Source organism: Pseudophryne corroboree, chromosome 2, assembly GCF_028390025.1.
Source record: "Pseudophryne corroboree isolate aPseCor3 chromosome 2, aPseCor3.hap2, whole genome shotgun sequence".
Classification (NCBI taxonomy): domain Eukaryota; kingdom Metazoa; phylum Chordata; class Amphibia; order Anura; family Myobatrachidae; genus Pseudophryne; species Pseudophryne corroboree.
In genome coordinates this window covers 459,281,543-459,307,504 of record NC_086445.1, presented here as the reverse complement: position 1 = coordinate 459,307,504, position 25,962 = coordinate 459,281,543, and positions in this window count along the sequence as shown.

Genomic DNA, 25,962 nt, shown 5'->3' with positions numbered 1-25,962 from the left:
GGCCAAGAAGGGCTTGGTACACAGATCTTCTGGATCTAACTCTGGAAGATCTGAGGCCTCTTCCTCTTTGGGAAGACCTGCTGCAAAAGGGTCAGTTCGCTTATCAAGACTTACCAATGCTACGTTTGATGGCATGGCGGTTGAACGCCAGATATTATCTCGGAAGGGCATTCCGAACAAGGTTATTCCTACCCTGGTACAGGCTAGGAAAGGAGTAACGTCTAAACATTACCATTGCATTTGGAAAAAGTATGTATCTTGGTGGAAATCCAAGAAGTTTCCTACGGTGGAGTTTCAACTGGGACGGTTTCTCCTCTTCCTGCAAGCAGGTGTGGATATGTGCCTGAGTTTGGGATCCATAAAGGTCCAGATTTCGGCCTTATCCATTTTCTTCTAGAAACAACTGGCTTCCCTCCCTGAGGTTCAGACTTTCTTGAAAGGGGTTCTGCACATCAAGCCTCCCTTTGTGCCACCTACGGCACCCTAGGATCTTAATGTGGTGTTACAGTTCCTACAATCGGATTGGTTCGAGCCTCTACAGGAGGTTGAGGACAAGTTTCTCACATAGAAGGCTATCACTTTGTTGGCCTTAGCTTCTGCTAGACATGTGTCGGAGTTGGGGGCTTTGTCTTGTAAAAGCCCCTACTTGATCTTCCATGAAGATAGAGCTGAGATCCAGAAACGTCAGCAATTCCTTCCAAAGGTTGTGTCGGTTTTTCATATCAACCAACCTATTGTGGTGCCAGTTGCTACTGACTCCTCAATTTCGTCGAAGTCCTTGGATGTTGTACGGGCTCTGAAAATCTATGTGAACAGGACTGCTCATCACAGAAAATCTGATTCTCTGTTTGTCCTGTATGATCCCAAGAAAATTGGGTGCCCTGCTTCTAAGCAGACGATCTCTCTGTGGATCAGGGTCACTATCCAGCATGCATATTCTATGGCAGGATTGCCGTGTCCTAAATCTGTTAAGGCCCACTCTGCTTATAAGGTGAGTTCTTCCTGGGCAGCTGCCTGGGGTGTCTCGGTTACAGCTTTGCCGAGCGGCTACTTGGTCAGGGTCGAACACGTTTGCTAAGTTCTACAAGTTCTATACTTTGGCCATTGAGGACCTAAAGTTTGGTCAATCAGTTCTGCAGGAGGCTCCGCACTCTCCCTCCCATTCTGGGAGCTTTGGTACATCCCATGGGAATAATATAGACCCCAGGATCCTCTAGGATGTAAGAGAAAATAGTATTTTAATTACCTACCGGTAAATCCTTTTCTCGTAGTCCATAGAGGATGCTGGGCGCCCGCCCAGTGCTTCTTGATCCTGCAGTGGTTACTTGGTTCAGTACTGCTTTGTTCTTGGTTAAGTATTGCATTGTTACTTTACTTGGTTAAGTATTCTCGTTCAGCTGTTGCTGAGTTTTCAAGCTGGTTAGCTTGGTTTGCCCTGTATGTGTGAGCTGTCCGTCTCCCCGGGCACAGTTTCTAGACTGAGTCTGGTAGGAGGGGCATAGAGGGAGGAGCCAGCCCACACTATTAAAGACTTAAAGTGCCCATGGCTTCTAGTGGACCCGTCTATACCCCATGGTACTAATATGGACCCCAGCATCCTCTACAGACTACGAGAAAAGGATTTACCGGTAGGCAATTAAAATCCTATTTTCTCTAGCATCCATAAGGGATATTGGGGACAGATTAGTACAATGGGGTATAGACTGGTCCAAAGGAGCCAGTGCACTTTAAATTTCTTTAACTGGGTGTGCTGGCTCCTCCCCTCTATGCACCCTTCCACAGGCAGTTTAGAAAAATGTGCACTCAGGAGAGGATGCACACTGCAGCTCAAGAGTTTTTCTTAAATTTCATTTAAACTTTTGCTTATTTCGGTATGCTGTCTGGGCAACAGCATACCTGCGCCATGGGAGTTTGGGAGGGAGACGGTAACCGGCCTCATGAGGTGCAGAGCCACATCAAAGCCACATCTCCACTGCAGGACCACTGTCCCGAGGGTCTGTTTGTTCAGTGCGGCACTGCGCCTTAACTGTCGCAGCCGCAGCTAGCCGCATACCCCTAACAGTGCCTGAAGGTGATCGTTGTGGTGAGTACAAACCGGGGGCCCCGCTAGGGGGCCCCCCGGCTCATTGTGCAGCAGAAGCACGGGTGAGGCATATGGGTCCCTCCTCAGGGGGACCCGCGGGTGCCCCCGCATGAGACTGGTTGGAGGTTAGTTTGTACCCAGCATTTATGTGAGGCTACAAAGCCTGTTGGAGACATGGTCAGTATAAAACTTATTAGTAGCTCCGGCACCATGGCGAGGGGCGGAGCTACACCAGAGCGGGCTCAGTGGCATTTTGGCACCTTCCTCTGCATAAGCAGCAGCAGCCTCATACAGCTCCTCCAAATGGTCACAGGATCACTGGTTCCGGGTGTAGATGGGGAGAGCCGCTAATAGAGTGTCTATTCAGTGCAGACAGAGGGAGAGAGGGCATGCCAGCGGCTCACAGAGCGCTGGGCATGCCCCCTCAGTGACGAAACCGGGGGCGTGGCTCGCGATCGCGGGTCCTCCCGCGAAGCCATGCCCCCTTTTCCATAGGCCACGCCCCCTTTTTGGGAGCGCTGCACGTGTGTCCCTCTTCACCTGCGCTCAAAGTTGGGAGGTATGTATATTACTTTATAAAATGCTGACAGTCTCACTTGGTCTGTACAGCATTGGGTGTGCTGGTGTCCTCTCTCCTGTGTCTACTCTCACATGAAATAGTGCAGGCTTGTATTGTGTTCAGTCTGTTTTGTATGTGTATTGTTTCTGTATTTCATTATGGTGAAAGAGAAGTCATGCAATGTATGTAATGCCAGATTCTCCCCATTTCGTCTGGCTCCATATCATGTGAGCAGTGTAGTCAGTCATCACAAAATGCTGATAACAACATGGGGGGGAGTCCAGAGCCTTCCTGGCTGGGGGCTATAAAAAACTATGATGTCGGATATGTCATTTCAGCTCCATGATAATGCCAATAAAACACAAGACCTGCAACAAGCTGTGGCTAGTCTAACTGCCAAGGCTGATGCTTCCCATCCCCGGCGGGCTACTACAGGTGCACAAAAATGTGCTTTACCTGCAATCCTAACAGATTCTGATGATGATATCCAGCCGGATGGGGATGTTGGTTATCTCATTAGTGGGGATTTCACCCCTACACAGGGTATAGAACCCCTCATATTGGCTATACGGGATGTGTTAAAGCTCCCCCTGGAGACGCTACTAATCAGCAGTCATTTTTCCTCCCACAAGACAAACTGACAGTCACTTTTGCTGATTCCAAGGAATTGGATGATTTATTTAGTTTAGCCCGGAAAAATCCAGATAAAAAATATCAGGTGCCCAAAAGGTTTTTAAATACCTTCCCCTTTGCCCCTGAAGGCAGGAAATTCTGGGAAGAATCTCCGGCAGTAGACGTCTCAGTCTCTCGCCTTTCTAAAAAGGCAGTGCTCCCTGCTCCGGGCTCTTTTACGGTAAAGTACCCGGGGGATAGGAAAATTGAGACCACTCTAAAATTTATCTACACTTGCTGGATGAAACATGCCATTCATATGTGGGTTGCTCAAATTCAAGAGGGTCTTTCAGGTGATATGACCTTGGTTACTACTGTAACTTTCCTAAAACACATTCAGGACACATCAAGAGTCCTCTGTGACTCCCTTAAAGAGATTGGCAATATTAATGCTAGAATCACTGCTATGGCTGTATCTGCACGCAGAGCCAGAGCCGGCCATAGGCATAGGCAAACTAGGCAGTTTCCCAGGGCATTTGATATGCCTAGGGGCATCAGCAGCTTCTGCTGATTAAAATGATATGCGGCATGCCTATATTCTGTGTGTAGCATTTCATATGCAGATACAGCCACAGTCTCACACAGTATATAGGCATGCTGCATATCAGTTTAATCAACAGAAGCTGCTTGTGCATCCTAGCCACATAGCAATGCAAATAAGATGCATTTACATAAAAAAGGTGCCCGACGTTAGCATTGAGGCAAGATTTATGAGGACACATCTGTATCCAAGCAGAGGCAGAGGTCACAGTGTTAGTGGCAGTGTGAGTGCTGTGTGCATGTGAGTGGGTTGGTTGTGCAGTAGTGTTCGGAATATGTGTAAGGAGCATTATGTGTGTCATGTAACAAATGCATTAATAATGTGCAACATATGTGTAAAGGGGCACTGTGTGTGTCATTATGTGTATAAGGGCATTAATAATGTGCGGTATATGTGTAACGGTACTACTGTATGTGTGTCATTATGTGTATAGGGGCACTAATAATGTTCAGGAAATGTGTAGGGGGCACTATGTGTCATTATGTGTATAAGGGCATTAATAATGTGCGGCATATGTGTAAGGGACATTATGTGTAAAAGGGGATTAATAAAGGTTGTCATAATGTGTAAAGCACATTATGTTTATAAGGACATTAATAATGTGTCTCATATGTGTAAGGGGCATTACTGTGTGGAATTAAGTATATAAATGCATTACTAATGTGTGGCATTATGTATATAAGGTGCTCTACTGTGTGGCGTAACGTACAGAAAGGGCAATACTGTGTGGTCTAATGTGAATAAACAGCAATATGGTGTGGTGAAATGTGAATAAGGAGCAATTCAGTGTGATGTAATGTGAACAAGGGGCTCTACTGTGAGGAGTAACGTTTATAAGGTAAAGTGATACTACTGTGGGATGTAATATGAATTATGGACACTATCGCATGATAAAATGTGAATAAAGTTGCAGTACTGTGTGGTGTAATTAAAATTGGGGTTACTATTGTGTGGCCATGACCCTTGCCAGCAAAAACACGCCCCTTTTTGGGCTGTGCGCCATAAGTGCGAACTGTTCCTATTTAAAATATAGGGGGTACAAACACCAAAATAAGGACTGCTATGGGTGAGGGGTGATGGTGCTGGGAAAGAGGTGCAAGGTAAGAGGCGGAATCAGCGTTCGTGCTAGGGGGCACCAGTCAAAATCTTGCCTAGGGCATCATATTGGTTAGGGCCGGCTCTGCGCAGAGCCATATGGTTGCATCAGTGGACTGCAGACGCTGACTCCAAATGTAATGAGGAATCTCTTCCCTTTACAGGTGAATGGCTCTTCGGAGGTGAATTGGATGCATGGATCTCCAAAGCAACTGTTGGGAAATCCACATTTCTCCATTCAGGGGTTCCGCCTGCTAGGCGTACCTACCCGGGACCATCTACTCAGTCCTTTTGGACCTCCAGATTTCGATATAGGTCCCGGGGTGCCTCGAATGCAACTAGAGGCTCCAGAGGTAAGCCTAAGAAACCAGCTATTGTTGGCTCTCAGGAACAGAGCACCAGTTCAGCTTCCACAAAGACTTCGGCATGATGGTGGCCACCCACCCGAGGGGATCTGGTGGTGGGAGCTCATTTACGTCACTACAGCCACATCTGGGACGGTTCCTGCCAGGATGCCTGGGTAAGGGACCTTATCTCTGAGGGTTACAAGCTGGAGTTTGACGGTGCTCCTCCCGAACGATTTTTCAAATCCGGCTTGCCCGCTTTGGAAAATCTGTGTGTTACACTACTACTGGCTATCAACAAATTGGTCCAGTCCCAGGTCATTGTTCCAGTACCCCTACTACAGCAAGGACAAGGTTACTACTCCAGTCTGTTCATAGTACCAAAACCAAATGGGTCTGTGAGACCCATTTTGAATCTGAAGTACTTGAATCCTTACCTGAAGGTTTTCAAATTCAAGATGGAATCTTTGAGAGCAGTGATCGCAGGCCTGGAACAACAGGAATTCCTCATGTCCCTGGATTTCAAGGATGCCTACCTCCATATCCCAATTTGGCCTCCTCATCAGGCCTATCTGCGGTTCACCCTACTGAACGATCACTACCAGTTTCGGGCATTGCCCTTCGGCCTGTCTACAGCTCCGAGGGTGTTCATAAAGGTGATGGCAGAAATGATGTTGTAGCTCAGAGTCCAGGGGGTCAACATTGTCCTTTACCTGGATGATCTCCTGATAAAAGCAAGCTCCAGGGAGCTTCTGCTGCTCCATATAGATCGTACTATCCAACTTCTGTCTCACCACGGATGGATCCTCAATCTCCGGAAGTCTGAACTGGAACCATCTCAAAGGCTCCTGTTTTTGGGTATGATACTGGATACTGTAGCTCAGACAGTGTTCCTCCCAGAGGACAAGGTGAGAACACTTCAAGAGATAGTTCGAACGGTTTTCCGACCTGCTCGAGTTTCCATTCATCTTTGCATAAAATTGTTGGGAAAAATGGTGGCCTCGTACGAGGCGATACAGTTTAGAAGGTTCCATGCCAGACCCTTCCAATTGGACATCCTGAACAAGTGGTCCGCTTCACATCTTCAAATGCAAAGAATTATTTAGCTGTCACCCCAGGCCAGGATTTCACTCCAGTGGTGGTTACAGTCTTCCAACCTGCTGGAAGGTCGACATTTTGGGATACAGGATTGGATCCTCCTCATGACGGATGCGAGCCTGAGAGGATGGGGAGCTGTCACCCAGGGGGCGCAGTTCCATGGCAGGTGGTCTGCCCAAGAGGCCCTCCTTATGATCAACATTCTGGAACTTCAGCTGTTTACAATGCTCTGATTCAGGCCTCCCCTCTAATCAGGAATCAGGCGATCCAGGTTCAGTCAGACAATGCCACGGCAGTGGCATACATCAATCGACAGGGAAGGACAAAAAGCAAGGCCTTCATGCGAGAAGTGTCAAAAATACTTCTCTGGGTGGAAAGAAATGCAAGAGCGCTGTCCACAATTTTCATTCCGGGAGTGGACAACTGGGAAGCGGACTTCCTGAGTCGCCACGACCTCCACCTGAGGGAGTGGGGATTACACCCTCAGGTGTTTGAACAGATTGTCGACATGTGGGGATGCCCGCAGATCGACATGATGGTGTCTCACCTCAACAAGAAGCTTCGCTGCTTCTGCTTGAGAGCCATAGACCCTCAGGCGAGTGCAGTGGATGCGCTGACATCACCTTGGCCTTACCGGCTGGTCTATCTATTTCCTCCGATTCCATTGATCCCAAGGGTGATCCAGCGGATCAGACATCAGAGTACAAGCAATCCTGATTGCGCTGGATTGGCCCCGAAAGGCATGGTATGTAGCTCTTCTGGATATGTCCATAGAAGACCCTTGGCCTCTGCTGCTAAGAAAGTATCTTAAGCGTCTACCCGGACTTACGGCAGCTTCATTTGACGGCATGGAAGTTGAGCGGAACATCCTAGCTCACAAAGGGCTTTCATAAAAAGGTCATTACTACTATGGTGCAAGCCAGAAAACCTGTGACGTCTAAACACTATCATCATATCTGGAGGAGATATGTCTCTTGGTGCGAGGAACAAACGTATCCGCCTGCAGAGTTTCACATGGGACGTTTCCTGCAGGCTGGTTTGGATAATGGCTTACGTCTGGGTTCCGTTAAGGTCCAGATTTCAGCTCTCTCAATTTTCTTTCAGAAGAATTTGTCTGTTTTGCCAGAAGTTCAGACCTTCTTGCAAGGGGTACTCCACATACAACCTCCCGTTGTGCCACCTATGGCACCCTGGGTTTTGGATGTAGTGTTGAAATTTCAACAGTCCTCCTGGTTTGAGCCTCTGTTGATGGTAGAAGACAAGTACCTCACATGGAAGACAGTGATGTTATTGGCCCTGGATTCTGCTAGATGCATCTCAGAATGGAGGGCTTATCGTGTAAAATTCCCTAATTGATCTTTTACGAGGACAGAGTGGAGCTCCGGACTAGACATCAGTTCCTGCTGACGTTTGTCTCCGCGTTCCACCTGAATCAACCTATTGTGGTTCCGTCCTGTTCTGACACTTCAGCTCCTGCGGAGTCTTTGGATGTTGTGCATGCTTTGAAGATCTATGTCAAGCACGCAGCTCGGGTCAAGAAGACGGATTCCTTGTTCGTGCTCTATGGTGTGCAGAAAAAAAGGTTGTCCTGCTTCAAAGCATTCCATTGCTCGTTGGATTAGGCATACTATCCAACAGGCCTATGTGTCGGCAGCCTTACCTGTTCCTCAGTCTCTGAAGGCCCACTCTACAAGGTAAGTGGGCTCTTCCTGGGCGGCTGCCTGTGGAGTCTCAGCCTTGCAACTATGCCAAGCGGCTACCTGGTCGGGGAAGAGCTTGCAACCATGCCGAGCGGCTACCTAGTCGGGGAAGAACACTTTTGTGAAATTCTACAAATTTGATACCCTGGCCAAAGAGAATTTCCAGTTTGGGCAGGCGGTGCTGCAGCAGTCTCCGCACATTCCCACCCATTCTGGAAGGTTTGGGACGTCCCCATTGTACTAATCTGTCCCCAATATCCCTTATGGATGCTAGAGAAAATAGGATTTTAAATACCTACTGGTAAATCCTTTTCTCGTAGTCCATAAGGGATATTGGGCGCCCATCTCTGTGTGGTGACTTTCTGCAGGTTCTCTGTTATGTGTTACCTGTTCAGCTGTTGGTGTTTTCTGTTGCCAGCCGTTGCTGGCCCAGTTTTGTTACGGTGTGCTGGTGTAGAAATCTCACCACACTTAATGTTGTTATGTTCCGTCTCCCAAGTATGTTCTTTTTCCTTCGGGCACTGTTTACCTATAACTGCCTGTGGGAGGGGGCATAGAGGGGAGGAGCCAGCATACCCAGTTGAAGAAATTCAAATTGCACTGCTTCTTTGGACCCGTCCATAACCCATCATACTAATCTGTCCCCCACATCCCTTATGGACTATGACAAAAGGATTTACCTGTAGGTATTTAAAATCCTAATTTTTTATTTTTTATTCTTTTCTGCTCTATTACTCTTTTCCTCTAAGACCCTTATCCCTGTGTGGTGTACAATAGAAGTGTTTACTTACGGGCAATAATTTCTAAGTGCAAACTGCAAACTATTGCACATAATCCAGTGTATTGGATTGTTGCTGTACCTGTTTGAAAATAATTTGTGGGTTGTGAAGGAAAAGTCTGGTGAGTTATCTAGATTATTACCTAGACTTACCTAGATTCCACTTTTTTTTTTGTCCAGTAGTCCTCCTGAAGAGTGGGTGGATCTCCTGGAGAATAATACCAGGAATTGCGGGTCTGTAGGGTGGAAGCCGGGCCAATATGATGCAAATCAATTAGAATCTCATTTTAGTGGCTTAATGATGTAAAGAGCCCAGCCCTGCCCCCTGACAGATCACCTCAAGAGATAGGGCATGTGTGGTTTAATCTATCCCAAATAAGTTCATCCTACAAAATATGTCCGTACAAAGCATGTGGTGTCTTGAGTGTGAATAGCTGGTACAAAACACAATCTGAATATGAGATGTACAGTACTAATGGGAAGTCACTGGTGTTAAAATTAGAGATGGGTGGCAGGCACTTTTCGTGTTTTGTGTTTTGGTTCTAATTCCACTTCCGTGTTTTTGTTTTGGCTTGGTTTTGCCAAAACCACCCTTTCGTGTTTTGGTTTCGGATATGGATGATTTTATTTTTTTTAAACTTAAAAACAGCTAAAATCACAGAATTTGGGGGTTATTTTGCTCCTACGGTATTATTAACCTCAATAACATTTATTTCCACTCATTTCTAGTCGATTCTGAACCCCTCACAATATTGTTTTTAGGCCTAAAAGTTGCCCCGAGGTGGCTGTATGACTAAGCTAAACGACACAAGTGTGCGGCACAAACACCTGGCCCATCTAGGAGTGGCACTGCAGTTACAGACAAGATGGCACTATTCAAAAACTAGTCCCCAAACAGCACATGATGCAAAGAAGAAAATGAGGTGCAATGAGGTAGCTGGATGGCCAAGCTAAGCGATACAAGTGTGCGGCAGAAACACCTTTCCCATCTAGGAGTGGCACTGCAGTTGCAGACAGGATGGCACTTAAAAAAACTAGGCCCCAGACAGCACATCATGCAAAGAAGTAAAAGACATGCAATGAGGTAGCTGTATGACTAAGCTAAGTGACACAAGTGTGCGGCACAAACACCTGGCCCATCTAGAAGTGGCATTGCAGTTGCAGACAATATGGCACTTAAAAAAACTAGGCCCCAAACAGCACATCATGCAAAGAAGAAAAAGAGGTGCAATGAGGTCGTTGGATGGCCAAGCTAAGCGACACAAGTGTGCTGAATAATCACCTGTCCCATCTAGGAGTGGCACTGCAGTTGCAGACAGGATGGCACTTAAAAAACTAGGCCCCAAACAGCACATCATGCAAAGAAGAAAAAGAGGTGCAATGAGGTAGCTGTATGACTAAGCTAAGCGACACAAGTGTGCGGCACAAACAACATGAGACGTGCTGGAATTTGCCCAGATGTAATAAACGCACAATATTGGTGGCACAGGATAGCGTACCCCTAAACCACACACACACACACACACACACACACACACACACACACACACACACACAACACAGCAAAGTATGTAAAATTAATTTAGATAATAACCCTTTCATTTGGAGCTATTATAATAATACTAGGTGATTCATCCCACCCTATGGGCGCTCTTCACACTGTCGTAAGCAGCAGCGTATACCCCTGTGACTGCCTCGTCACTGGAATGACTGATCTGACAGGACACTACCAGCACAACAACACAACACTGTAAGGGACTTGTGGTTGTTGTTATAATTATTATACAGCAGCAGTGGACATATAGCAGCAGCGTATATCGTCACTGGAATGACTGATGAGACAGGACACTACCACTGGTCTGATGCAACACAACACAACAACACTTTATACAGCTACACTGGATAAATGGCAGCAGAGAACACCAACACTGTGACTGGCTGGACTGATGCAGCACAATACACTGACTACACTGGACTGGACAGCACAACACAGCACCACTTTATACAGCTACACTGGCAGGAGAGGACACCAACACTGTGACTGGCTGGACTGATGCAGCACAATACACTGACTACACTGGACTGAACTGAGCAGCACAACACAGCACTTTCCACCCCACTTTCCCGCCCCCACATAGACACTGGAGGACGGAGACACATCCTCTCACTACACTCTCTGAGACTGGAGTGAAAAATTGCCGCTACACGTGGCTCCTTATATGGAATCCAAATCCCGCGAGAATCCGACAGTGGAATGATGACGTTTTGCCGCGTTCGGGTTTCCGAGTCAGGCGGGAAAACCCGAGCCGGGCTCGGAACCGAACTCGGAAGGCAAAGTCTGGTAGGGTTCGGTTCCCTGAGAACCGAACCCGCTCATCTCTAATTATAGGATATCGATTACAAGGGCAATTGAGGAAAAATTCCTTTTTAAAAAAAATTAAAAAATAAAGCACGTTTTCCATTTAAAAGTTACTTTAAATTTATGTTTTTATTATTTTTCATGTTTTTAAAAAATAAGATTTTAAACCTACCGGTAAATCTATGTCTCCTAGTCCGTAGAGGATGCTGGGGACTCCGTAAGGACCATGGGGTATAGACGGGCTCCGCAGGAGATAGGGCACCTAAAAAGAACTTTGACTATGGGTGTGCACTGGCTCCTCCCTCTATGCCCCTCCTCCAGACCTCAGTTAGAGAACTGTGCCCAGAGGAGATGGAAAATACAAGGCAGGATTTAGCAATCCAAGTGCAAGATTCATACCAGCCCACACCAATCATACCATGTAACCTGGAACATACATAACCAGTTAACAGTATGAACAAACTACAGTAACGGTCCAAGACCGATGTCAACTGTAACATAACCCTTATGTAAGCAACAACCATATACAAGTCTTGCAGAGTTTCCGCACTGGGACCGGCGCCCAGCATCCTCTATGGACTAGGAGAAATTGATTTACCGGCAGGTTTAAAATCTTATTTTCTCTTACGTCCTAGAGGATGCTGGGGACTCCGCAAGGACCATGGGGTTTATACCAAAGCATCCAATCGGGCGGGAGAGTGCGTATGACTCTGCATCACCGACTGAGCAAACGCTAGGTCCTCATCAGCCAGGGTATCAAACTTGTAGAATTTAGCAAAAGTGTTTGACCCCGACCAAGTCGCCGCTCGGCAAAGTTGTAATGCCGAGACGCCTCGGGCAGCCGCCCAAGAAGAGCCCACCTTCCTAGTGGAATGGGCCTTAACCGAATTTGGTACCGGCAATCCAGCCGTAGAGTGAGCCTGCTGAATCGTATTACAGATCCAGCGAGCAATAGTCTGATTCGAAGCAGGAGCGCCAATCTTATTGGCCGCATACAGGATAAACAGAGCCTCTGTTTTCCTAATTCTAGCCGTCCTGGCTACATAAATTTTTAAGGCCCTGACTACGTCCAGGGATCTGGAATCCTCCAGGTCACTTGTAGCCACAGGCACCACAATAGGTTGATTCATATGGAACGAAGAAACCACTTTAGGCAAAAATTGCGGACGTGTCCTCAATTCAGCTCGATCCACATGAAAAATCAAGTAGGGGCTCTTGTGTGACAAAGCCGCCAATTCTGACACTCACCTTGCTGATGCTAAGGCCAACAACATGACCACCTTCCAGGTAAGAAATTTCAACTCAACCTTGTTAAGCGGTTCAAACCAGTGTGATTTTAGGAACTGCAACACCACGTTCAGGTCCCATGGTGCCACTGGAGGCACAAAAGGGGGCTGGATGTGCAGCACTCCCTTTACAAACATCTGGACCTCTGGAAGAGAAGCCAATTCCTTCTGAAAGAAAATCGAGAGGGCCGAAATCTGTACCTTAACAGAGCCTAATTTCAGGCCCATATCCACTCCTGTCTGTAGGAAGTGGAGAAGACGACCCAGATGAAAATCTTCCGTAGGTGCATTCTTGGTCTCACACCAAGACACATACTTTCGCCAGATACGGTGATAATGTTTTATCATCACCTCCTTCCTAGCCCTTATTAACGTAGGGATGACCTCTTCCGGAATACACTTTTTCGCTAGGATTCGGCGTTCAACCGCCATGCCGTCAAACGTAACCCCGGTAAGTCTTGAAATACACAGGGCCCCTGCTGCAACAGGTCTTCCCTTAGAGGAAGAGGCCAGGGATCTCCTGTGAGCATCTCTTGTAGATCCGAGTACCAGGCCCTTCGAGGCCAGACTGGGACAACGAGTATCGTTCGTACTCTTCTTCGTCTTATGATCCTCAACACTTTTGTGATGAGAGGTAGAGGAGGAAACACGTAGAACGATTTGAACACCCACGGTGTTACCAAAGCGTCCACTGCTATTGCCTGAGGGTCCCGAGACCTGGCGCAGTACCTCTGAAGTTTTTTTTTTTTTGAGGCGTGACGCCATCATGTCTATTTGAGGAGTTCCCCAAAGACGTGTTACATCTGCAAAGACTTCTTGATGAAGTCCCCACTCTCCTGGATGGAGATCATGTCTGCTGAGGAAGTCTGCTTCCCAGTTGTCCACTCCCGGAATGAAGACAGCTGACAGAGCGCTTACATGATTTTACGCCCAGCGAAGAATCCTTGTGGCTTCCGCCATCGTGACTCTGTTTTTTGTCCCGCCTTGGCGGTTCACATGAGCCATTGCTGTGACATTGTCTGATTGAATCAGAACCGGTAGGTTTCGAAGAAAACTCTCCGCTTGTCGAAGGCCGTTGTAAATGGCCCTGAGTTCCAACACATTGATGTGTAGACAGGACTCCTGGTCTGACCAAAGACCCTGAAAAATTTTTCCCTGTGTGACCGCTCCCCATCCTCGGAGGCTCGCGTCCGTGGTAACCAGGATCCAATCCTGAATTCCGAACCTGCGACCCTCCAGGAGGTGAGCACTTTGCAACCACCACAGGAGGGACACTCTGGTCCCTGGGGACAGAGTTATTTTCCGATGTAAGTGCAGATGGGACCCGGACCACTTGTCCAGAAGGTCCCATTGAAAAGTCCTTGCATGGAACCTTCCGAAGGGAATGGCCTCGTAGGCCGCCACCATTTTCCCCAGAACTCGAGTGCATTGGTGAACTGACACCCTTTTCGGTTTTAGCAGGTCTCTGACCATGTTCTGTATGTCTTGGGCTTTCTCTATTGGGAGGAAGACCTTCATTTGTTCCGTATCCAGTATCATACCTAGGAACGGTAGTCGAGTTGTCGGAATCAACTGTGACTTCGGTAGATTTAGAATCCAACCGTGTTGCTGGAGCACTCTCAACGAGAACGCCACACTGTTCAGCAATTTCTCCCTTGATCTCGCTTTTATCAGGAGATCATCCAAGTATGGGATAATTGTGACTCCATGCTTGCGCAGGACCACCATCATTTCCGCCATTATCTTGGTGAAAATCCTCGGGGCCGTGGAGAGTCCAAACGGCAACGTCTGAAATTGGTAATGACAATCCTGTACAGCGAATCTCAGGTATTCCTGATGGGGGGCATATATGGGGACATGAAGGTACGCATCCTTTATGTCCAGAGACACCATAAACTCCCCCTCCTCCATGTTGGCTATTATCGCTCTGAGAGATTCCATTTTGAATTTGAATCTTCTTATGTACAGGTTTAGGGATTTCAGAGTCAAAATAGGTCTGACCGAACCGTCCGGTTTCGGGACCACAAATAGAGTTGAATAGTAACCTCTTCCCTGCTGGTGCAGGGGAACCTTGATTATCACTTGCAGTGTACACAGCGTTTGAATTGCAGCTAACACTACATCCCTTTCCGATGTGGAAGCTGGTAGGGCCGATTTGACAAATCGTCGCAGGGGCACCTCCTCGAATTCCAATTTGTAACCCTGGGAAACTATTTCCTGATCCTGATTCAGTAAGGCCTGGGTCTGATCTGACCCAGGCCTTACTGAAACGTCGAAGACGTGCCCCCACCGGTGCGGACTCCCTCAGGGGAGCCCCAGCGTCATGCTATGGGTTTTGGAGCAGCCGGGGAGGACTTTGGTTCCTGGGCACCTGCCGAAGCAGGTGCTCTCTTGCCTCTGCCCTTACCTCTGGCGAGGAAAGAGGATCCCCGACCTCTTTTGGACTTGTGCGACCGAAAGGACTGCATCTGATAGGGTGTTACTTTCTTTTGCTGTTGGGGAATATATGGTAAAAAATTTGATTTACCTGCTGTAGCTGTGGAACCAGGTCCGTCAGCCCATCCCCAAACAATACATCACCCTTGTAGGGTAGTACTTCCATATGTTTCTTGGAATCCGCATCACCCGTCCATTGGTGAGTCTATAAGGATCTTCTCGCCGAGATAGACATGGCATTGGCCCTAGAAGCTAGCAATCCAATGTCCCTTTGAGCATCCCTCATAAATAATACTGCGTCTTTAATATGGGCTAGAGTTAGGAATATAGTATCCTTATCCATATTATCAAATTGATCTGTCAGCTCATCTGTCCAAGCTGCAATTGCGCTACACACCCATGCCGACGCAATTGTCGGTCTTAGCACAGCACCCGTATGAGAATAAATACACGTTAAGGTAGTTTCTTGCCTGCGATCTGCAGGGTCCTTAAGGGTCGCTGTGTCAGGAGACGGTAGCGCCACTTTCTTGGACAAGCGCGTCAGGGCCTTGTCCACAGTGGGGGGTGATTCCCAAATCTCCCTGTCCTGCTTAGGGAAAGGGTATGCCATATAAATTCTTTTGGGGATCTGTGGTCTCTTATCCGGAGTCTCCCAAGCTTTTCCAAAGAATTCATTTAATTCATGAGATGTGGGAAAGTTAATAATCTGTTTCTTTTCCTTAAACATGTGTACCCTTGTGTCGGGGACTGAGGGTTCATCCACAATATGCAACACATCCCTTATTGCCACAATCATACACTGAATGGTTTTAGTCACCCTAGGGTGCAATTTTACTTCGTCATAGTCGACACTGGAATCAGAATCCGTGTCGGTAGTAGTGTCTTGTGTTAAGGGACGCTTTTGAGACCCCGACGGGCCCTGTGAGTCGGTCCAATCTGAGGATTGACCCCCTGATGTCCCCCCTAAATCAGCCTTATCAAGCCTTTTATGTAATGATGCCACACTTGCATTCAACATATGCCACATGTCCATCCAATCTGGAGTCGGCACAACCGACGGGGACACACCACTCATTTGCTCCACCTCCTCCTTGGAGAAGCCTTCCGTCTCAGACATGTCGACACACACTTGTACCGACACCCCACACACACAGGGATTAACCTATAAGGGGACAAAAACGCAACCAGGTCCTAAGGAGAGACAGAGAAAGAGTATGCCAGCACACACCAGCGCTTAAAAATACTGGAAAAAATATGTCCAGATAGCGCTTTTTTATATATAATATGCCAATTCTCACTCACTGCGTCGCTAATGTGCCCCCCTCCTCTTTTTTCCAGCATGTGAAGTTCAGCAGGGGAGAGACCAGGGAGCCAGCGTTTTCCTCATGCAGCTTCTGTGGAGAAAATGGCCCTGGTTAGTGCTGAGGATCAAGCCCCGCCCACCCGACGGCGGGCTTCGGTTTCAGTGATTTTTCCATAAAATGGCGGGGGATCATAGATTTACTGCCTCCGCAGTCTAATCCAACTGTATTTGTGCCAAAATGTGAGGTTTATTGCTGCCCAGGGCGCCCCCCCCTGCGCCCTGCACCCTTCAGTGCTGCTCTGTGTGTGTGTGACTGGGAGCAATGGCGCGCAGCTTACCGCTGCGCGCATTACCTCATGAAGATCTGATGTCTTCTGCCGCCTAAGATGTCTTCTGCCTTCTCTATCCGGCTTCTATCTTCGGCATCTGTGAGGAGGACGGCGGCGCGGCTCCGGGACGAACCCCAGGTGAGACCTGTGTTCCGAGTCCCTCTGGAGCTAATGTCCAGTAGCCTTAGAAGCAGTACCCAACTTGACAAGCCAGCTCTGCTTCTCTCTCCTCGGTCCCACGATGCAGGGAGCCTGTTGCCAACAGGACTCCCTGAAAATAAAAAAACCTAACAAAATTATTTTTCCACAGAAAACTCTGGAGAGCTCTCTGCAGTGCACCCATGCTCCTCTGGGCACAAGATCTAACTAAGGTCTGGAGGAGGGGCATAGAGGGAGGAGCTAGTGCACACCCATAGTCAAAGTTCTTTTTAGGTGCCCTATCTCCTGCGGAGCCCATCTATACCCCATGGTCCTTATGGAGTCCCCAGCATCCTCTAGGACGTAAGAGAAAACTGCATTGGAAAACTGAGATAGGACTTCTGGTGCTGTACACATAACAGGGCCACCATTAGAGGGGGGGTGGGGAGGCAGCCAGGACTGGACTCCTTGACCTGGACAGAAAGGGGTGCTGGTCCTTTATCCTATCTAAGGGTGTAGCTACCATGGCTGAAGGGCCCCGCAGACCTCCAGCCTATTTTGTCAGTCCTGGGCCCCACAATTTCTGATGGTAGCCTACACATGTGGCCTGAAGTACACCAATTGGTCAGCAAAGGGGTAAAGATCTGTGCCTACCAATTCCAGGCAAGTAACATCGGGGACCTTGGCAATGCTAATGAAAAACACTAGCATCAATAGAAGATTTTCTTATTCTACGATATGTAGTGATAAAGATCTCTTCTATTATATAGGCCCCTCATTTTGAATAATAGGTTATATCAATATATATCAGTCAAATATAACTTATCATACAGGGTTACACTGGCAATGGATGCCATGCAGGTACAGTTCCACATAGGTTGCTGATGTAATAAGTGGCCCACAACCTTGTTAAGCATTGCAATTGCAGATGGCTACCAGCTCAAAAGCATTAAAAAAGGGTCCAGTCTATGGGGGCACATGTCCCCTTACCACCCAGCCCAGTCCGCCCCTCATAGTCTACAACAAAACCATTAGTGTCTATTTTCAACTCCTGTCTGCCTAGTATACTTTTATATCATCCCTGTCATTTCTCTCAAATTTATTATTATTTTGTTGACAGCATGTCTTCCCTAATCTAGAAAGGTCTATTTAGTGGTTGCCCTCATAACGTAGGTGATAGAATAGGAAGTATTTATGTCTCACATTAGAGCAGCAAGAGAAATAATTTACATCTTGGCACTAGAACGCGGACAGTGGATAATTGGCAGAGAGTCAGAAATAAATATATTTCTTGCTGTAACAACACTCAGTAAATATTTCATTCTACAGGAAGACGCATAGTTCAGCTTGATGGCCTGTAATATTGCTTTTCACAGACTTATTGATTGCTACCTGTAAGTGGAGTTCTTCTTTTGTCAAACCAATTTTGCAATAAAAATAAGTGATACCTTTTTTTGCTTCAAGTGGTTACAGTAAGCTCTATTAAAAAAGATTTTGTATACGGGGCAATTCTGTGTTCCATAATAATCGAAGTTCAAACATAAAACGTCCCAAGTAAACATGAATATGGAATTGTGAATATTGTATTATATTTGTTTAAAAATATATTGCTCTGGTTTGTTTAAAATCTATAAAGGTCTGACAATTATATACAATTAAAATAGGCCCATTTGTTTTCTCTGCAACAGTGGTTTACAATCTAATCGCAATCTAATTGCTCTAGATGACTAATAGCACAAGATTTATAGATTACCTACCAAAGCTAAAACTGGAACGTCCATATATTTTGGACCAATAGTGCCTTTTTAGCTTCTACAGACTTGTTTGAGAGCCACTGATCCTATACTTATGTTGTGAACAGAGACGCTGACAGCCCCGGAAATAGGGAAAGGAAGGGGGGGACGAGATTGCAGTCGCTAGCACAGAGGGGCGCCAGTCCCCTATGTGGTGGTCAGCGATCGGCAGTGGCAGCAGCGGAGGAAGGGGAGGAGGACTGACTGACTGACTTCTGCCTCTCTCCCGAGAGCAGCACAATGGGTTGCGAAGGCCCGAGTGCTGGGTGTTGTGGCCATGCCTCAGTATTTTGTATATTCCTATGAGTCGCAGCATTGTACTGAGGGGGGAGCTATTCATTTAAGTCTATACTACTTAAACTCACATTAAAAGAAACTGAATTACATCAAAATAAGTTTAAAGTTTAAACCAATAATAAGAATTGATTTACCAAAGTTAGAGCTACTGACCCCATATTAGGCAGTGGGAAATCAGCTCATAATCATATAAAACGAATAAACCTCACACGTCAGATGCATCCACGCGCCACTCAAGCACACTTATCTTATAAAATAAAGACACAACAACTGTAATTGGCGTGAAAGGGGTCAGCTTTTATTTTCTGACTGATAGGGAGGCCTATTAAATACTAAAACTAAAATGCAGACTTCCCTCTCTAACTAAGGTGGTGGGGAGAAGAACGGTTAAGCATGATAAATGTAACATGGGTGATCAATGTTATAATACAGAAAAACAAGCAATAAAAAACATATGTGTGAGGGAGCCTTCTGCCCCAGATGTTCCGGGATCGGCCTCCTGCCTCCATCCCAGACATCGAAAATCAAAAATCCAAGGACAGGGGTCGGCCTTCTGCCACTACCCCTGCCCCACCAACAGTTGCAGGGGCGGAGGTACGCTCCGCCCCTACATGGTAAAAATTGGGCCACCGGCCCCGCCATCCACATATGTTTATACCAGTTATATGGACCCACTTGGTAAAGCGATGCCCGTAAACTAATTATAAAACTATAAAATTTATCTAAAAGTACACCCAAACTTACTAACCTTGAACTCATAATTAAAATTAAGTAACCGTTCAGAAACTGGCCACCAAAAGCCGACACAATGAACCCGACTGTAGAACAAAAAATAAATAGAAACCAAAACCAAGTCCCCAGGGCGGGAGGGCGAGTCACGAGAAGAGCTGAAAAGAGGAAGTACCATGTCAGCAGCCTATATGTATGACAGGCCAGCCCCTATACATGATCCAGCCAATCAGCCCCTCGGACCCTCTCTACACGTTCCTCCCACAACAAAACATTAACCCCTTCCAAGCCAAGGTGATGCACTGAGCGGCGCTGCGGAGCCCCGACGGTGCGTTTATGCTGCTATGGTCACAGTATGTTCCCTACGCAGTCTTAAACCTCACACGTCAGATGCATCCACGCGCCACTCAAGCACACTTATCTTATAAAATAAAGACACAACAACTGTAATTGGCGTGAAAGGGGTCAGCTTTTATTTTCTGACTGATAGGGAGGCCTATTAAATACTAAAACTAAAATGCAGACTTCCCTCTCTCACTAAGGTGGCGGGGAGAAGAACGGTTAAGCATGATAAACGTAACATGGGTGATCAATGTTATAATACAGAAAAACAAGCAATACAAAACATATGTGTGAGGGAGCCTTCTGCCCCAGATGTTCCGGGATCGGCCTCCTGCCTCCATCCCAGACATCGAAAATCAAAAATCCAAGGACAGGGGTCGGCCTTCTGCCACTACCCCTGCCCCACCAACAGTTGCAGGGACTGAGGTACGCTCTGCCCCTACATGGTAAAAATTGGGCCACCGGCCCCGCCATCCACATATGTTTATACCAGTTATATGGACCCACTTGGTAAAGCGATGCCCGTAAACTAATTATAAAACTATAAAATTTACCTAAAAGTACACCCAAACTTACTAACCTTGAACTCGTAATTAAAATTAAGTAACCGTTCAGAAACCGGCCAACTGCCAGGTTACCAACCTGTCACCACCACCTACTCCGAAAAGACTAACTAAAGGGACCTAAAAAGCAGAACAAAACTAACTAAAGAGACATAAAAGTAGAACACGGACTAATGCAACGGAACCCAAGAAAAACTACCTAAAGGGGCCTAAGAACGTGAATAAGGTCCCCCAAGAAGATCAGCATTCCAGCCGGAGACAAATGCACCCCGTCAGACCAGTACTGTGTCGGATCACGGAAGGAGATACCACCGTGCGGCATGACCAGGCCGCCATGCTGGAGGACAGCACGACTGACAACCGAATCGACCCGCCTCCGAACTAGGTCAATCGCTCCGGGGTTAAAGGCTCTACGCCAAGACCGCCAAGGGACGATGTCTGACCAGAGGATCAGGCAAAATGGCCAGTCAGCCATAAGTTTCAACAGCTGATGTCTGATCTCGAGGCGAAGGTCGAGCCCAGTGCGCGCACCAGATCATTACCACCCAGATGCAAGACCAGAAACCGCGGGTACCCAAATTGGCCAACTGCCGCCCGAAGCCAGTCCACCAGCGCACAGCCTGTAGCTCCGGCTGGGCCAGAGCAGACACGAACAGCCAGTAGATGTATGAATGGCCGTCAAATCATATAAAGTGCGGACCTAACCGCCGTCCTGCAAAATAAGGGTGTGACGCAGGTTAATAAACAAAAGAAATATAGTATGAGTAGTAGATGGGCAACCTAACTGCGTCCCTAACGGGGAGGGGGTTTTGGGGGGAAGGGTCGCCCAATTTGACTTGAGGCAAAAACACAAAACTTCGTTAGCCGGCAAAAGCCGTAATTAAAACCAACGATAAAACAAAAATTCCTCAAGGCCCCCGCAATCGCAAAGTGCAACTGCGACGAGCGGCTAGTCCTCAAAGGGGATCACTGGGAGGAAAAAGCCTGATATAGCGTATGACTGCACCAGACCTCCACCTACCCAGTGCCCAGACTTCGACTTCGGACCAACCCGCCACAGCGGCTGCTGACGCAGCGCCGATGCGGAAAGAGTGAGTCCCAGTGTCGGCCGGAGATAGACCCAGGTACAAAAGACAACGTTCCAAAACCGACCGGGAGTGATATCGGGAAAACGGGGAACCGTCACGATGGACGAGCCACCCGGTGGGCGTTGGAGGCCGAAGGGACGAACAAGCCTGGGCCGCGGCCACTGGACAAATGCCCCGCACACGAGCCTGACCCATTCGAACCCACTGCCCCCTGCCGACTACGTCCGTCTTGGAGCGCTGAATCCGACACCACAAACCGTCGGGGCATACGACGACGTGTGCCGCCAGCATGGGCGAGGCTGAAGTCCGAGAGACGGACCCCAGTTCACCCACCCTGAGCGCACCGTGGAAAGGCCATCGTAAAGGCCGCCATGAAGAGGCGAACCCGTATCCCCAATATCGTATCCCCGTATCGTGAGTGCTGAATCCTACACCCCAAACCTTCGGGGCGTACGTCGACGGCCTTTATTGACTGAAAGGAAGGCCTATTAAATCTAAACTCGGATGAAAAAACTCCCTGTCTAACTAAGGGATGGTTGAAAATATTTATCACACATAGCAGAAAGCAGACAGCTCAGGAAAATAAAATATCTCAAAATCATAATTGAAATAATAACCTAAATGTTGGAGGGCCGTCTGCCCCGATGTTCTGGGATCGGCCTTCTGCCACCATCCCTAAGGGCCTGCTACCCAGATGTTATGGGATCGGCCTTCTGCCACCATCCCTGAGGGCCTGCTACCCAGATGTTATGGGACACATAGCAGAAAGCAGACAGCTCAGGAAAATAAAATATCTCAAAATCATAATTGAAATAATAACCTAAATGTTGGAGGGCCATCTGCCCCAATGTTCTGGGATCGGCCTTCTGCCACCATCCCTAAGGGCCTGCTACCCAGATGTTATGGGATCGGCCTTCTGCCACCATCCCTGAGGGCCTGCTACCCAGATGTTATGGGATCGGCCTTCTGCCACTATCCCTGAGGGCCTGCTACCCAGATGTTATGGGATCGGCCTTCTGCCACCATCCCAGACATCCCGAATCCAATGCAACTATGGGCCATGTGCCTTGTGAGGGGTCTTACCCACTATGGCCCCTCTCCAGAAGGTAGCGATTCGGCCAGATAAGCCGTAAAAGTTGCAGGAGCCAAAGACCTGTGGGCTAAATCCTCCAATCCGCACACAGGACAGAAGTCCCCTTGGATTAGAGCTGCAGGAGCTAACTGCCGAAACCACTGCCAGTCGCCGTGAGAAAGGGTATCATCAATTTCGTTGCGCTCGGCCGGGACATGCTTGTCTCGCAACGTAATGTTGGTCACCCAGCATAGCAAGACTATCTGCGCAAAGACCCGCAGTCCAGCAAGGATGTGGACTCCTGCCTAATGATGGCAAAAACCACGCCCAAATTGTCGCACCAGAAGACCACCTGTTTGTAACGCAGGGCATAGCGCCAGAGCGCCACTGCGCCCAGTATGGGAAAAAAAAATATATCCAGCAACAGCAAGAATCATAAGCACCAGAGGCGTCCGTGAAAAGCTCCAGAGAGGAGGTGAAATGAACTAGAAATCCGTCCCAAATACGTAAATCCCTCGAGCGCTAAACAAGAAAATGATGAGGGCGTCTAATCCCAACTGTCGCCCGTTCCAATTTCCCACAGAAAAACTCTACCCATTGGGATAACCTTCCAAGCAAAAAGAAACAGGCCCAAGAAGGATTGCGCCTGTTGTAGAGTAAGCTTGTCCGCGGTGGGCTCATAGAGGAAACCATCGGGAAGACACAACACCGTGTCCCCAAGGAGCCTCCAGAGACCACCGACCGTATCCCTCTGAATCCCGAGGTAAACGGAGGGACCCTTCCAATGGCCACCGCAGCAAGACGACGCAGCGAACAGAGCCAGGTGGGCCGAGCAAAAGAAAATCATCCAGGTAGTGCGACATACCCCGCTCGCCCGTCGCCTGCTGCAGACCCCAGCGGAGGAAAGAACTGCACCTTGCAAAGTCAGCGCACGAGAGAGAAAAAACCCCACAGGGAGGCAGCGATGGAAAGGCGAAAGGGTGCAGCGGGAGGAGCGAAATGCTGATGCGATGTCCAATTCACACATCGCCGCCCCCGGACCAAACGACCGAATGGCATCTATGGCCGAATCAAACTTACAGATAGGTAAACGACCCTACCTGATAATAGGGATAGCCTCATTAACCGATGACCCGAGAGGACAGGAAAGATGGATGAGAAAGCCTATCATCCCGGCCAACGACAATGCAGCCGCAACCTTCTGCCGGAGCACGCCCGGAAACTCCCGAGCCGAATGCAAGTTCATACTAGCCCCGGGATCCGCCAGTCCATGTATCGGCAAGAGGCAACCAGGTGCGAAAACCCGAGTGTAAGAATAGGGCGTCCACCGGCCGCGTGAACCGTCGCAGCCAGGGTATGAGCGCCCGAAGTCTAATTGGGGTGGGGGTTGTGGCCAGCACTTGGGGCCGCGGGAGCGCGGCACTGCGGGCCGGAATTACCCCTGTGCAGTGTACTGGGGCAGTCCTTGATCCCGTGGCCTCCGCCACAGCTGATGCAGGAGTGACGAATGCGACACCGCCGCCCCAAACCGCATTGGACAGGATTGAAAGCGAAGAATTAACCATGCCCCCGCGCGCAATGAACCCCCGCAAAAGCTGGCAGAATGAGAGGCCGGTCGTGGAACCCGTCGTTCCTGCTGTACCGGCTGGACCCTGCGGCAGCTCCGAGCACAATCCCACATCCTTTTCACCGAAGGTATAGATCTGCCGCCCATGCTGTTTGCGCCGGAAATCCCAGTAGTAATGCCGCCAAGTATGGTACAGCACGTGTATAAGGAATTGAAGGCGCACAATGTTCATGTGTTCGTCCGGACGCGACTCTGAGTAACACGCCGCCAAGATCAACATGCACCTAACTCAAGTCGGGTAGGAGCGCAAAGCGTCCTCGCTGTCCCGGCCCTTTTGCTTAGCCGAAAGCAAGGCTATACAAGCATCACTAGTAAGCAAAAATATAGACAGATAGGCCCTTACGGATCCGGTCTCAGACCAGGGCCGGAGACCACGGTGCACTGCCGTGTTGGCGCAGTAAACGGTGTACTACTCCCCCGACACTTTGCGAGGCGGAAGAGGTTGAATGCCGTAGCTCGCGGCGTTTGCGACGCTGGACTCTGTGCAAACCGTCGCAGGAAGAGGACACACCCTCCGAGGACGTGGAGGCAAGGGAAGAGTCCGTGCCACTGTGCCTATCGCGCTTGCCGGTAACCCTACGCGCACTGCTGCCGCTGTGAGAGGAGCGGGACTGAGTACTAGATTTCCCCCCCCCCCACTACGGGGGAGACTGCGCTCCCGTCGGACCAGTCAGGGTCCGATGAAGACTCACCAGTACGAGGGGGAACTCCGTCAGTCCCAGCAGCCACCGTACGACTTGTAGATGCGCTGACTGACTCCATTCCTGGCCCAACGTCTGCGGCTGGGGAAACAAAAGCGACAATGTTCCCCCAACGGACCCGCAGCCGCCGGGAGTGGTGCAGGCGGGGGGACCGTCACGCCAGAGGACAGGAGCGGGGTAAGAGATTGCGCATTGTTATCCGCCCAAAAAAAAAAAAAAAGCGGCGGCCCATCCCGGTCTCCCGGGTACGGAGGATAACAAGGGAGCCACCGTCGACACGGCAGCAGCACAAATAGCGGACAAGGTGGTGGCGTCCACCACGGGTGCAGCCGCCGTGACAGGGGCTCTAAGATCAGACGCGGCACGCGAATCGCGCACCCCACGGGAGGTACGCAAACCTCCCTTCGGGAGAAAGGCCCCTGGAGGAGAAGCCGGAGAGTCGCCAGAACTAGAAAGAGGCGGCTCAACGTCGGCTGAGGGCTGTCCGCTGCAGCTACGGAAGCAGACATCTGGAAGCGGGGAGGGACAGATCGCTCGCCTCCTGCCGTCGCACGCCGCCCCCGTATGAGACCGGTAGGGCTGCCCATTGTCGGCTGGCGGCAGTACAAAGCGGGCCACGAGCCGACCTGGGAGGAGCCGGCATCACGGGTCCAACCACGGCAGGAGAGCCGCAGAACGCCCTCTTCTAACCGGCCCTGCCCTATCTGCAACTGGCAACGGGGGATGTGCAACCGCAGAGCGGGGGCAACGCCCCGCTCTGTCAGGGGAGGGCGCAGGCCGGACCTGACCGGCCGAAGGGGAGAGCCGGCCAGATGGGTCAGGCCTCATCGGGCCCTCCAGCTTGCAGGATGATAAGCAGCACGCGCGCGCTGCCTAAACTGCACGTGTCTGGCAGCCGCGCGACCCCTGCCCGCCCAGTAACCCCAGTAGTGGGTGGTTTGTGGCCGCCTTTTTTTTATTTATTATTTATTTATTTATTTATTTTTATTTTATAAATTTTTTGGGCAACAGTAGCGCCCCCTGGAGGCA